Genomic DNA, 18,949 nt, shown 5'->3' with positions numbered 1-18,949 from the left:
TAATACGTTATATGGTACAACGTTATAACGTATTACGTTATATGGTATAACGTTATATGGTATAACGTTATAACGTAATACGTTATATAGTATAACGTTATATGGTATAACGTTATAACGTACTACGTTATACGGTATAACGTTATAACGTAATACGTTATATAGTATAACGTTATAACATATTACGTTATATGGTATAACGTTATAACGTATTACGTTATGTAGTACAACGTTATAAGGTATAACGTAATACGTTATATGGTACAACGTTATAACGTATTACGTTATATGGTATAAAGTTATATGGTATAGGGTTATAACGTAATACGTTATATAGTATAACGTTATAACGTATTACGTTATATGGTATAACGTTAGAACGTATTACGTTATATGGTATAACGTTATAACGTAATACGTTATATAGTATAACGTTATATGGTATAACGTTATAACGTAATAAGTTATATAGTATAACGTCATATGGTATAACGTTATAACGTATTACGTTATATGGTATAAAGATATATGGTATAACGTTATAACGTAATACGTTATATAGTATAACGTTATAACGTATTACGTTATATGGTACAACGTTATAACGTATTACGTTATATGGTATAACGTTATATGGTATAGGGTTATAACGTAATACGTTATATAGTATAACGTTATAACGTATTACGTTGTATGGTACAACGTTATAACGTATTGCGTTATATGGTACAACGTTATAACGTATTACGTTATATGGTACAACGTTATAACGTATTACGTTATATGGTATAACGTTATATGGTATATCGATATAACGTAATACGTTATATGGTATAACGTTACATGGTATAAGGTTATAACGTAATACGTTATATAGTATAACGTTATATGGTATAACGTTATAACGTATTACGTTATATGGTATAACGTTATAACGTAATACGTTATATGGTATAACGTTATATGGTATAACGTTATAACGAATTACGTTATATGGTACAACGTTATAACGTATTACGTTATATGGTATAACGTTATATGGTATAGGGTTATAACGTAATACGTTATATGGTATAACGTTATAAGGTATTACGTTATATGGTTCAACGTTATAACGTATTACGTTATATGGTACATCGTTATAACGTATTACGTTATATGGTACAACGTTATAACGTATTACGTTATATGGTACAACGTTATAACGTATTACGTTATATGGTATAACGTTATATGGTATAACGTTATAACGTAATACGTTATATAGTATAACGTTATATGGTATAACGTTATATGGTATAACGTTATAACGTAATACGTTATATAGTATATCGTTATATGGTATAACGTTATAACGTATTACGTTATGTAGTACAACGTTATAAGGTATAACGTAATACGTTATGTGGTACAACGTTATAACGTATTACGTTATATGGTATAACGTTATATGGTATAGGGTTATAACGTAAAACGTTATATAGTATAACGTTATATGGTATGACGTTATAACGTATTACGTTATATGGTACAACGTTATAACGTATTACGTTATATGGTATAACGTTATATGGTATAACGTTCTAACGTAATACGTTATATAGTATAACGTTATATGGTATAACGTTATATGGTATAGGGTTATAACGTAATACGTTATATAGTATAACGTTATAACGTATTACGTTATATGGTACAACGTTATAACGTATTACGTTATATGGTACAACGTTATAACGTATTACGTTATATGGTATAACGTTATATGGCATAACGTTATAACTTATTACGTTATATGGTATAACGTTATAAGGTATTACGTTATGTAGTACAAGGTTATAATGTATAACGTTATAACGTATTACGTTATATGGTATAACGTTATATGGTATAACGTTATATGGTATAACGTTATAACGTATTACGTTATATGGTATAACGTTATAACGTATTACGTTATATGGTATAACGTTAGAACGTATTACGTTGTATGGTATAACGTTATAACGTAATAAGTTATATAGTATAACGTTATATGGTATAACGTTATAACGTATTACGTTATGTAGTACAATGTTATAAGGTATAACGTTATAACGTAATACGTTATATGGTACAACGTTATAACGTATTACGTTATATGGTATAACGTTATGTGGTATAACGTTATAACGTATTACGTTATATGGTATAAGGTTATAACGTATTACGTTATGTAGTACAACGTTATATGGTATAAGGTTATAACGTATTACGTTATATGGTATAACGTTATAAGGTATTACTTTATGTAGTACAAGGTTATAATGAATAACGTTATAACGTATTACGTTATATGGTATAACGTTATATGGTATAACGTTATATGGTATAACGTTATAACGTATTACGTTATATGGTATAACTTTATATGGTATAACGTTATAACGTTTAACGTTATATGGTATAACGTTATAACGTAATACGTTATATGGTACAATGTTATAACATATTACGTTATATGGTATAACGTTATATGGTATAACGTTATAACGTAATACGTTATATAGTATATCGTTATATGGTATGACGTTCTAACGTATAAAGTTATATGGTATAACGTTATATGGTATAATGTTATAACGTAATACGTTATATAGTATAACGTTATATGGTATAACGTTATAACGTATTACGTTATATGGTATAACGTTATAACGTAATACGTTATATGGTATAACGTTATAACGTATTACGTTATATGGTATAACGTTATAACGTATTACGTTATGTAGTACAACGTTATAAGGTATAACGTAATACGTTATATGGTACAACGTTATAACGTATTACGTTATATGGTATAACGTTATATGGTATAACGTTATAACGTAATACGTTATATAGTATAACGTTATATGGTATAACGTTATAACGTACTACGTTATACGGTATAACGTTATAACGTAATACGTTATATAGTATAACGTTATAACATATTACGTTATATGGTATAACGTTATAACGTATTACGTTATGTAGTACAACGTTATAAGGTATAACGTAATACGTTATATGGTACAACGTTATAACGTATTACGTTATATGGTATAAAGTTATATGGTATAGGGTTATAACGTAATACGTTATATAGTATAACGTTATAACGTATTACGTTATATGGTATAACGTTAGAACGTATTACGTTATATGGTATAACGTTATAACGTAATACGTTATATAGTATAACGTTATATGGTATAACGTTATAACGTAATAAGTTATATAGTATAACGTCATATGGTATAACGTTATAACGTATTACGTTATATGGTATAAAGATATATGGTATAACGTTATAACGTAATACGTTATATAGTATAACGTTATATGGTATAACGTTATAACGTACTACGTTATATGGTATAACGTTATAACGTATTACGTTATGTAGTACAACGTTATAAGGTATAACGTAATACGTTATATGGTACAACGTTATAACGTATTACGTTATATGGTATAACGTTATATGGTATAACGTTATAACGTAATACGTTATATAGTATAACGTTATATGGTATAACGTTATAACGTACTACGTTATACGGTATAACGTTATAACGTAATACGTTATATAGTATATCGTTATATGGTATAACGTTATAACGTATTACGTTATGTAGTACAACGTTATAAGGTATAACGTAATACGTTATGTGGTACAACGTTATAACGTATTACGTTATATGGTATAACGTTATATGGTATAGGGTTATAACGTAAAACGTTATATAGTATAACGTTATATGGTATGACGTTATAACGTATTACGTTATATGGTACAACGTTATAACGTATTACGTTATATGGTATAACGTTATATGGTATAACGTTCTAACGTAATACGTTATATAGTATAACGTTATATGGTATAACGTTATATGGTATAGGGTTATAACGTAATACGTTATATAGTATAACGTTATAACGTATTACGTTATATGGTACAACGTTATAACGTATTACGTTATATGGTACAACGTTATAACGTATTACGTTATATGGTATAACGTTATATGGCATAACGTTATAACTTATTACGTTATATGGTATAACGTTATAAGGTATTACGTTATGTAGTACAAGGTTATAATGTATAACGTTATAACGTATTACGTTATATGGTATAACGTTATATGGTATAACGTTATAACTTATTACGTTATATGGTATAACGTTAGAACGTATTACGTTATATGGTATAACGTTATAACGTATTACGTTATATGGTATAATGTTATAACGTAATACGTTATATGGTATAACGTTATAACGTATTACGTTATATGGTATAACGTTATAACGTGATACGTTATATGGTATAACGTTATATGGTATAACGTTATAACGTAATACGTTATATGGTATAACGTTATAACGTATTACGTTATATGGTATAACGCTATAACGTATTACGTTATATGGTATAACGTTATAAGGTATTACTTTATGTAGTACAAGGTTATAATGTATAACGTTATAACGTATTACGTTATATGGTATAACGTTATATGGTATAACGTTGTATGGTACAACGTTATAACGTATTACGTTATATGGTATAACGTTATATGGTATAACGTTATAACGTATTACGTTATATGGTATAACGTTATAACGTAATACGTTATATGGTACAATGTTATAACATATTACGTTATATGGTATAACGTTATATGGTATAACGTTATAACGTAATACGTTATATAGTATAACGTTATATGGTATAACGTTATAACGTACTACGTTATATGGTATAATGTTATAACGTAATACGTTATATGGTATAACGTTATAACGTATTACGTTATATGGTATAACGTTATAACGTATTACGTTATGTAGTACAACGTTATAAGGTATAACGTAATACGTTATATAGTACAACGTTATAACGTATTACGTTATATGGTATAACGTTATTACGTAATACGTTATATGGTATAACGTTATAACGTAATACGTTATATGGTACAATGTTATAACATATTACGTTATATGGTATAACGTTATATGGTATAGGGTTATAACGTAATACGTTATATAGTATAACGTTATAACGTATTACGTTATATGGTACAACGTAATAACGTATTACGTTATATGGTACAACGTTATAACGTATTACGTTATATGGTATAACGTTATATGGTATAACGTTATATGGTATAACGTTATAACGTAATACGTTATATAGTATAACGTTATATGGTATAACGTTATATGGTATAACGCTATAACGTATTACGTTATATGGTATAACGTTATATGATATAACGTTATAACGTAATACGTTATATAGTATAACGTTATATGGTATAACGTTATATGGTATAGGGTTATAACGTAATACGTTATATAGTATAACGTTATAACGTATTACGTTATATGGTACAACGTTATAACGTATTACGTTATATGGTACAACGTTATAACGTATTACGTTATATGGTATAACGTTATATGGTATAACGTTATAACGTAATACGTTATATAGTATAACGTTATATGGTATAACGTTATATGGTATAACGCTATAACGTAATACGTTATATAGTATAACGTTATATGGTATAACGTTATAACGTATTACGTTATATAGTATAACGTTATATGGTATAACGCTATTACGTAATACGTTATATGGTATAACGTTATAACGTAATACGTTATATGGTATAACGTTAAAACGTATTACGTAATATGGTATAACGTTATAACGTATTACGTTATGTAGTACAACGTTATAAGGTATAACGTAATATGTTATATGGTACAACGTTATAACGTATTACGTTATATGGTATAACGTTAAAACGTATTACGTTATATGGTATAACGTTATAACGTATTACGTTATGTAGTACAACGTTATAAGGTATAACGTAATACGTTATATGGTACAACGTTATAAGGTATTACTTTATGTAGTACAAGGTTATAATGTATAACGTTATAACGTATTACGTTATATGGTATAACGTTATATGGTATAACGTTATATGGTATAACGTTATAACGTATTACGTTATATGGTATAACGTTATAACGTATTACGTTATATGGTATAACGTTAGAACGTATTACGTTATATGGTATAACGTTATAACGTAATACGTTATATAGTATAACGTTATATGGTATAACGTTATAACGTATTACGTTATGTAGTACAACGTTATAAGGTATAACGTTATAACGTAATACGTTATATGGTATAAAGTTATAACGTATTACGTTATATGGTATAACGTTATAACGTATTACGTTATATGGTACAACGTTATAACGTATTACGTTATATGGTATAACGTTATATGGAATAACGTTATAACGTATTACGTTATATGGTATAAGGTTATAACGTATTACGTTATGTAGTACAACGTTATATGGTATAACGTTATAACGTATTACGTTATATGGTATAACGTTATAAGGTATTACGTTATGTAGTACACGGTTATAATGTATAACGTTATAACGTAATACGTTATATGGTATAAAGTTATAACGTATTACGTTATATGGTATAACGTTATAACGTATTACGTTATATGGTACAACGTTATAACGTATTACGTTGTATGGTATAACGTTATAACGTAATACGTTATATGGTATAACGTTATAACGTAATACGTTATATGGTATAACGTTATAACGTATTACGTTATATGGTATAACGTTATAACATATTACGTTGTATGGTATAACGTTATAACGTATTACGTTATATGGTATAACGTTATAAGGTATTACGTTATGTAGTACAAGGTTATAATGTATAACGTTATAATGTATTACGTTATATGGTATAACGTTATATGGTATAACGTTATAACATATTACGTTATATGGTATAACGTTATAACTTATTACGTTATATGGTATAACGTTATAAGGTATTACGTTATGTAGTACAAGGTTATAATGTATAACGTTATAACGTATTACGTTATATGGTATAACGTTATATGGTATAACGTTATAACGTATTACGTTATATGGTATAACGTTAGAACGTATTACGTTATATGGTATAACGTTATAACGTATTACGTTATATGGTATAATGTTATAACGTAATACGTTATATGGTATAACGTTATAACGTATTACGTTATATGGTATAACGTTATAACGTGATACGTTATATGGTATAACGTTATATGGTATAACGTTATAACGTAATACGTTATATAGTATAACGTTATATGGTATAACGTTATAACATATTACGTTATATGGTATAATGTTATAACGTAATACGTTATATGGTATAACGTTATAACGTATTACGTTATATGGTATAATGTTATAACGTAATACGTTATATGGTATAACGTTATAACGTATTACGTTATATGGTATAACGTTATAACGTATTACGTTATATGGTATAACGCTATAACGTATTACGTTATATGGTATAACGTTATAAGGTATTAGTTTATGTAGTACAAGGTTATAATGTATAACGTTATAACGTATTACGTTATATGGTATAACGTTATATGGTATAACGTTATATGGTACAACGTTATAACGTATTACGTTATATGGTATAACGTTATATGGTATAACGTTATATGGTATAACGTTATAACGTATTACGTTATATGGTATAACGTTATAACGTAATACGTTATATGGTACAATGTTATAACATATTACGTTATATGGTATAACGTTATATGGTATAACGTTATAACGTAATACGTTATATAGTATAACGTTATATGGTATAACGTTATAACGTATTACGTTATATGGTATAATGTTATAACGTAATACGTTATATGGTATAACGTTATAACGTATTACTTTATATGGTATAACGTTATAGCGTATTACGTTATGTAGTACAACGTTATAAGGTATAACGTAATACGTTATATAGTACAACGTTATAACGTATTACGTTATATGGTATAACGTTATTACGTAATACGTTATATGGTATAACGTTATAACGTAATACGTTATATGGTACAATGTTATAACATATTACGTTATATGGTATAACGTTATATGGTATAGGGTTATAACGTAATACGTTATATAGTCTCACGTTATAACGTATTACGTTATATGGTACAACGTTATAACGTATTACGTTGTATGGTACAACGTTATAACGTATTACGTTATATGGTATAACGTTATATGGTATAACGTTATATGGTATAACGTTATAACGTAATACGTTATATAGTATAACGTTATATGGTATAACGTTATATGGTATAACGCTATAACGTAATACGTTATATAGTATAACGTTATATGGTATAACGTTATAACGTATTACGTTATATAGTATAACGTTGCAACGTATTACGTTATATGGTATAACGTTATAACGTAATACGTTGTATAGTATAACGTTATATGGTATAACGTTATATGGTATAACGCTATAACGTAATACGTTATATAGTATAACGTTATATGGTATAACGTTATAACGTATTACGTTATATAGTATAACGTTGCAACGTAGTACGTTATATGGTATAACGTTATAACGTATTACGTTATGTAGTACAACGTTATAAGGTATAACGTTATAACGTAATACGTTATATGGTATAACGTTATAAGGTATTACGTTATGTAGTACAAGGTTATAATGTATAACGTTATAACGTATTACGTTATATGGTATAACGTTATAACGTATTACGTTATATGGTACAACGTTATAACGTATTACGTTATATGGTACAACGTTATAACGTATTACGTTACATGGTATAACGTTATATGGTATAACGTTATAACGTATTACGTTATATGGTATAACGTTATAACGTATTACGTTATATGGTACAACGTTATAACGTATTACGTTATATGGTACAACGTTATAACGTATTACGTTATGTAGTACAACGTTGTATGGTATAACGTTATAACGTATTACGTTATATGGTATAACGTTATAAGGTATTACGTTATGTAGTACACGGTTATAATGTATAACGTTATAACGTATTACGTTATATGGTATAACGTTATAACGTAATACGTTATATGGTATAACGTTATAAGGTATTACGTTATGTAGTACAAGGTTATAATGTATAACGTTATAACGTATTACGTTATATGGTATAACGTTATATGGTATAACGTTATAACATATTACGTTATAAGGTATAACGTTATAACTTATTACGTTATATGGTATAACGTTATAAGGTATTACGTTATGTAGTACAAGGTTATAATGTATAACGTTATAACGTATTACGTTATCTGGTATAACGTTATATGGTATAACGTTATAACGTAATACGTTATATGGTATAAGGTTATAACGTATTACGTTATGTAGTACAACGTTATATGGTATAACGTTATAACGTATTACGTTATATGGTATAACGTTATAAGGTATTACGTTATGTAGTGCACGGTTATAATGTATAACGTTATAACGTATTACGTTATATGGTATAACGTTATAACGTAATACGTTATATAGTATAACGTTATATGGTATAACGTTATAACGTATTACGTTATGTAGTACAACGTTATAAGGTATAACGTTATAACGTAATACGTTATATGGTATAACGTTATAACGTATTACGTTATATGGTATAACGTTATAACGTATTACGTTATATGGTACAACGTTATAACGTATTACGTTATATGGTATAACGTTATATGGTATAACGTTATAACGTATTACGTTATATGGTATAAGGTTATAACGTATTACGTTATGTAGTACAACGTTATATGGTATAACGTTATAACGTATAACGTTATATGGTATAACGTTATATGGTATAACGTTATAACGTATTACGTTATATGGTATAACGTTATAACATATTACGTTATATGGTATAACGTTATAAGGTATTACGTTATGTAGTACAAGGTTATAATGTATAACGTTATAACGTATTACGTTATATGGTATAACGTTATATGGTATAACGTTATAAGGTATTACGTTATGTAGTACAAGGTTATAATGTATAACGTTATAACGTATTACGTTATATGGTATAACGTTATAACGTGATACGTTATATGGTATAACGTTATATGGTATAACGTTATAACGTAATACGTTATATGGTATAACGTTATAATGTCTTACGTTATAACGTAATACGTTATATGGTATAACGTTATATGGTATAACGTCATAACGTAATACGTTATGTAGTATAACGTTATATGGTATATCGTTATAACGTATTACGTTATATGGTATAACTTTATAACGTATTACGTTATATGGTATAACGTTATAACGTGATACGTTATATGGTATAACGTTATATGGTATAACGTTATAACGTAATACGTTATATGGTATAACGTTATAATGTCTTACGTTATAACGTAATACGTTATATGGTATAACGTTATATGTTATAACGTCATAACGTAATACGTTATATAGTATAACGTTATATGGTATATCGTTATAACGTATTACGTTATATGGTATAACGTTATAACGTATTACGTTATATGGTATAACGTTATAACGTATTACGTTATATGGTATAACGCTATAACGTAATACGTTATATGGTATAACGTTATAACGTAATACGTTATATGGTACAATGTTATAACATATTACGTTATATGGTATAACGTTATATGGTATAACGTTATAACGTATTACGTTATGTAGTACAACGTTATAAGGTATAACGTTATATCGTAATACGTTATATGGTATAACGTTATAACGTATTACGTTATATGGTATAACGTTATAACGTATTACGTTATATGGTACAACGTTATAACGTATTACGTTATATGGTATAACGTTATATGGTATATCGTTATTACGTATTACGTTATATGGTATAAGGTTATAACGTATTACGTTATGTAGTACAACGTTATATGGTATAACGTTATAACGTATTACGTTATATGGTATAACGTTATAAGGTATTACGTTATGTAGTACACGGTTATAATGTATAACGTTATAACGTATTACGTTATATGGTATAACGTTATAACGTAATACGTTATATGGTATAACGTTATAACGTAATACGTTATATGGTATAACGTTATAACGTATTACGTTATATGGTATAACGTTATAACATATTACGTTATATGGTATAACGTTATAACTTATTACGTTATATGGTATAACGTTATAAGGTATTACGTTATGTAGTACAAGGTTATAATGTATAACGTTATAACGTATTACGTTATATGGTATAACCATTATAACGTAATACGTTATATGGTATAACGTTATAACGTAATACGTTATATGGTATAACGTTATAACGTATTACGTTATATGGTATAACGTTATAAGGTATTACGTTATGTAGTACACGGTAATAATGTATAACGTTATAACGTATTACGTTATATGGTCTAACGTTATAACGTATTACGTTATATGGTATAACGTTATAACGTATTACCATAATATAATAACGTAATACGTTATATAGTATAACGTTATAACATATTACGTTATATGGTACAACGTTGTAACGTATTACGTTATATGGTATAACGTTATAACGTAATACGTTATATAGTATAACGTTATATGGTATAACGTTATAACTTATTACGTTATATGGTATAACGTTATAAGGTATTACGTTATGTAGTACAAGGTTATAATGTATAACGTTATAACGTATTACGTTATATGGTATAACGTTATAACGTATTACGTTATATGGTATAACGTTAGAACGTATTACGTTATATGGTATAACGTTATAACGTATTACGTTATATGGTATAACGTTATATGGTATAACGTTATAACGTAATACGTTATATAGTATAACGTTATAAGGTATATCGTTATAACGTATTACGTTATATGGTAAAACGTTATAACGTATTACGTTATATGGTATAACGTTATAACGTAATACGTTATATAGAATAACGTTATAAGGTATTACGTTATCTAGTACACGGTTATAATGTATAACGTTATAACGTATTACGTTATATGGTATAACGTTATAACGTAATACGTTATATGGTATAACGTTATAACGTAATACGTTATATGGTATAACGTTATAACGTATTACGTTATATGGTATAACGTTATAACATATTACGTTAAATGGTATAACGTTATAACTTATTACGTTATATGGTATAACGTTATAAGGTATTACGTTATGTAGTACAAGGTTATAATGTATAACGTTATAACGTATTACGTTATATGGTATAACGTTATAACGTAATACGTTATATGGTATAACGTTATAACGTAATACGTTATATGGTATAACGTTATAACGTATTACGTTATATGGTATAACGTTATAACATATTACGTTATATGGTACAACGTTGTAACGTATTACGTTATATGGTATAACGTTATAACGTAATACGTTATATAGTATAACGTTATATGGTATAACGTTATAACTTATTACGTTATATGGTATAACGTTATAAGGTATTACGTTATGTAGTACAAGGTTATAATGTATAACGTTATAACGTATTACGTTATATGGTATAACGTTATAACGTATTACGTTATATGGTATAACGTTAGAACGTATTACGTTATATGGTATAACGTTATAACGTATTACGTTATATGGTATAACGTTATATGGTATAACGTTATAACGTAATACGTTATATAGTATAACGTTATAAGGTATATCGTTATAACGTATTACGTTATATGGTAAAACGTTATAACGTATTACGTTATATGGTATAACGTTATAACGTAATACGTTATATAGAATAACGTTATATGGTATAACGTTATAACGTATTACGTTATGTAGTACAACGTTATAAGGTATAACGTTATAACGTATTACGTTATATGGTACAACGTTATAACGTATTACGTTATATGGTATAACGTTATAAGGTATTACGTTATCTAGTACACGGTTATAATGTATAACGTTATAACGTATTACGTTATATGGTATAACGTTATAACGTAATACGTTATATGGTATAACGTTATAACGTAATACGTTATATGGTATAACGTTATAACGTATTACGTTATATGGTATAACGTTATAACATATTACGTTAAATGGTATAACGTTATAACTTATTACGTTATATGGTATAACGTTATAAGGTATTACGTTATGTAGTACAAGGTTATAATGTATAACGTTATAACGTATTACGTTATATGGTATAACGTTATAACGTAATACGTTATATGGTATAACGTTATAACGTAATACGTTATATGGTATAACGTTATAACGTATTACGTTATATGGTATAACGTTATAACGTAATACGTTATATGGTATAACGTTATAACGTAATACGTTATATGGTATAACGTTATAACTTATTACGTTATATGGTATAACGTTATAAGGTATTACGTTATGTAGTACAAGGTTATGATGTATAACGTTATAACGTATTACGTTATATGGTATAACGTTATATGGTATAACGTTATAACGTATTACGTTATATGGTATAACGTTAGAACGTATTACGTTATATGGTATAACGTTATAACGTATTACGTTATATGGTATAACGTTATAATGTATTACGTTATATGGTATAACGTTATAACGTATTACGTTATATGGTACAACGTTATAACGTATTACGTTATATGGTATAACGTTATAACGTAATACGTTATATAGTATAACGTTATATGGTATAACGTTATAACGTATTACGTTATGTAGTACAACGTTATAAGGTATAACGTTATAACGTAATACGTTATATAGTATAACGTTATAAGGTATATCGTTATAACGTATTACGTTATATGGTCTAACGTTATAACGTATTACGTTATATGGTATAACGTTATAACGTATTACCATAATATAATAACGTAATACGTTATATAGTATAACGTTATAACGTATTACGTTATATGATACAACGTTATAACGTATTACGTTATGTAGTACAACGTTATAAGGTATAACGTAATACGTTATATAGTACAACGTTATAACGTATTACGTTATATGGTATAACGTTATAACGTAATACGTTATATAGTATAACGTTATATGGTATAACGTTATAACGTATTACGTTATGTAGTACAACGTTATAAGGTATAACGTTATAACGTAATACGTTATATGGTATAACGTTATAACGTATTACGTTATATGGTATAACGTTATAACGTAATACGTTATATGGTATAACGTTATATGGTATAACGTTATAACGTAATACGTTATATAGTATAACGTTATAAGGTATATCGTTATAACGTATTACGTTATATGGTCTAACGTTATAACGTATTACGTTATATGGTATAACGTTATAACGTATTACCATAATATAATAACGTAATACGTTATATAGTATAACGTTATAACGTATTACGTTATATGATACAACGTTATAACGTATTACGTTATATGGTATAACGTTATAACGTAATACGTTATATAGTATAACGTTATATGGTATAACGTTATAACGTATTACGTTATATGGTATAACGTTATAACGTATTACGTTATATGGTATAACGTTAGAACGTATTACGTTATATGGTATAACGTTATAACGTAATACGTTATATAGTATAACGTTATATGGTATAACGTTATAACGTATTACGTTATGTAGTACAACGTTATGTAGTACAAGGTTATAATGCATAACGTTATAACGTATTACGTTATATGGTATAACGTTATATGGTATAACGTTATAACATATTACGTTATAAGGTATAACGTTATAACGTAATACGTTATATGGTATAACGTTATAACGTATTACGTTATATGGTATAACGTTATAACGTATTACGTTACATGGTATAACGTTATAACATATTACGTTATATGGTATAACGTTATAACGTATTACGTTATATGGTATAACGTTATTAGGTATTACGTTATGTAGTACAAGGTTATAATGTATAACGTTATAACGTATTACGTTATATGGTATAACGTTATATGCTATAACGTTATAACATATTACGTTATATGGTATAACGTTATAACATATTACGTTATATGGTATAACGTTATAACGTATTACCATAATATAATAACGTAATACGTTATATAGTATAACGTTATAACGTATTACGTTATATGGTACAACGTTATAACGTATTACGTTATATGGTATAACGTTATAACGTAATACGTTATATAGTATAACGTTATATGGTATAACGTTATAACGTATTACGTTATATGGTATAACGTTATAACGTATTACGTTATATGGTATAACGTTAGAACGTATTACGTTATATGGTATAACGTTATAACGTATTACGTTATATGGTATAACGTTATAACGTATTACGTTATATGGTACAACGTTATAACGTATTACGTTATGTAGTACAACGTTATAAGGTATAACGTTATAACGTAATACGTTATATGGTATAACGTTATAACGTATTACGTTATATGGTATAACGTTATATGGTATAACGTTATAACGTATTACGTTATATGGTATAAGGTTATAACGTATTACGTTATGTAGTACAACGTTATATGGTATAACGTTATAACGTATTACGTTATATGGTACAACGTTATAACGTAATACGTTATATAGTATAACGTTATATGGTATAACGTTATAACGTATTACGTTATGTAGTACAACGTTATAAGGTATAACGTTATAACGTAATACGTTATATGGTATAACGTTATAACGTATTACGTTATATGGTATAACGTTATAACCTATTACGTTATATGGTACAACGTTATAACGTATTACGTTATATGCTATAACGTTATATGGTATAACGTTATAACGTATTACGTTATATGGTGTAAGGTTATAACGTATTACGTTATGTAGTACAACGTTATATGGTATAACGTTATAACGTATAACGTTATATGGTATAACGTTATATGGTATAACGTTATAACGTATTACGTTATATGGTATAACGTTATAACATATTACGTTATATGGTATAACGTTATAAGGTATTACGTTATGTAGTACAAGGTTATAATGTATAACGTTATAACGTATTACGTTATATGGTATAATGTTATATGGTATAACGTTATAACATATTACGTTATAAGGTATAACGTTATAACTTATTACGTTATATGGTATAACGTTATAAGGTATTACGTTATGTAGTACAAGGTTATAATGTATAACGTTATAACGTATTACGTTATATGGTATAAGGTTATAACGTATTACGTTATGTAGTACAACGTTATATGGTATAACGTTATAACGTATTACGTTATATGGTACAACGTTATAACGTAATACGTTATATAGTATAACGTTATATGGTATAACGTTATAACGTATTACGTTATGTAGTACAACGTTATAAGGTATAACGTTATAACGTAATACGTTATATGGTATAACGTTATAACGTATTACGTTATATGGTATAACGTTATAACCTATTACGTTATATGGTACAACGTTATAACGTATTACGTTATATGCTATAACGTTATATGGTATAACGTTATAACGTATTACGTTATATGGTATAAGGTTATAACGTATTACGTTATGTAGTACAACGTTATATGGTATAACGTTATAACGTATAACGTTATATGGTATAACGTTATATGGTATAACGTTATAACGTATTACGTTATATGGTATAACGTTATAACATATTACGTTATATGGTATAACGTTATAAGGTATTACGTTATGTAGTACAAGGTTATTATGTATAACGTTATAACGTATTACGTTATATGGTATAACGTTATAACCTATTACGTTATATGGTAAAACGTTATAACGTATTACGTTATATGCTATAACGTTATATGGTATAACGTTATAACGTATTACGTTATATGGTATAAGGTTATAACGTATTACGTTATGTAGTACAACGTTATATGGTATAACGTTATAATGTCTTACGTTATAACGTAATACGTTATATGGTTTAACGTTATATGGTATAACGTCATAACGTAATACGTTATATAGTATAACGTTATATGGTATATCGTTATAACGTATTACGTTATATGGTATATCGTTATAACGTATTACGTTATATGGTATAACGTTATAACGTAATACGTTATATGGTATAACGTTATAATGTCTTACGTTATAACGTAATACGTTATATGGTATAACGTTATATGGTATAACGTCATAACGTAATACGTTATATAGTATAACGTTATATGGTATAACGTTATAACGTAATACGTTATATAGTATAACGTTATATGGTATAACGTTATAACGTATTACGTTATATGGTATAACGTTATAACGTATTACGTTATATGGTATAACGTTAGAACATTTTACGTTATATGGTATAACGTTATAACGTAATACGTTATATAGTATAACGTTATATGGTATAACGTTATAACGTATTACGTTATGTAGTACAACGTTATAAGGTATAACGTTATAACGTAATACGTTATATGGTATAACGTTATAACGTATTACGTTATATGGTATAACGTTATAACGTATTACGTTATATGGTACAACGTTATAACGTATTACGTTATATGGTATAACGTTATATGGTATAACGTTATAACGTATTACGTTATATGGTATAAGGTTATAACGTATTACGTTATGTAGTACAACGTTATATGGTATAACGTTATAACGTATAACGTTATATGGTATGACGTTATATGGTATAACTTTATAACGTATTACGTTATATGGTATAACGTTATAACATATTACGTTATAAGGTATAACGTTATAACGTAATACGTTATATAGTATAACGTTATATGGTATAACGTTATAACGTATTACGTTATATGGTATAACGTTAGAGCGTAATACGTTATATAGTATAACGTTATATGGTATAACGTTATAACGTAATACGTTATATAGTATAACGTTATATGGTATAAGGTTATAACGTATTACGTTATGTAGTACAACGTTATATGGTATAACGTTATAACGTATAACGTTATATGGTATAACGTTATATGGTATAACGTTATAACGTATAACGTTATATGGTATAACGTTATATGGTATAACGTTATAACGTATTACGTTATATGGTATAACGTTATAACATATTACGTTATATGGTATAACGTTATAAGGTATTACGTTATGTAGTACAAGGTTATAATGTATAACGTTATAACGTATTACGTTATATGGTATAACGTTATATGGTATAACGTTATAACATATTACGTTATGAGGTATAACGTTATAACTTATTACGTTATATGGTATAACGTTATAAGGTATTACGTTATGTAGTACAAGGTTATAATGTATAACGTTATAACGTATTACGTTATATGGTATAACGTTATAACGTATTACGTTATATGGTCTAACGTTATAACGTATTACGTTATATGGTATAACGTTATAACGTATTACCATAATATAATAACGTAATACGTTATATAGTATAACGTTATAACGTATTACGTTATATGGTACAACGTTATAACGTATTACGTTATATGGTATAACGTTATAACGTAATACGTTATATAGTATAACGTTATATGGTATAACGTTATAACGTATTACGTTATATGGTATAACGTTATAACGTATTACGTTATATGGTATAACGTTAGAACGTATTACGTTATATGGTATAACGTTATAACGTAATACGTTATATAGTATAACGTTATATGGTATAACGTTATAACGTATTACGTTATGTAGTACAACGTTATGTAGTACAAGGTTATAATGCATAACGTTATAACGTATTACGTTATATGGTATAACGTTATATGGTATAACGTTATAACATATTACGTTATAAGGTATAACGTTATAACGTAATACGTTATATGGTATAACGTTATAACGTATTACGTTATATGGTATAACGTTATAACGTATTACGTTATATGGT

This window comes from Bombus flavifrons, chromosome 1 (genome assembly GCF_040668555.2).
Source record: "Bombus flavifrons isolate JBK064 chromosome 1, iyBomFlav1_principal, whole genome shotgun sequence".
NCBI classification, from domain to species: domain Eukaryota; kingdom Metazoa; phylum Arthropoda; class Insecta; order Hymenoptera; family Apidae; genus Bombus; species Bombus flavifrons.
This window is presented reverse-complemented; position numbering follows the sequence as displayed.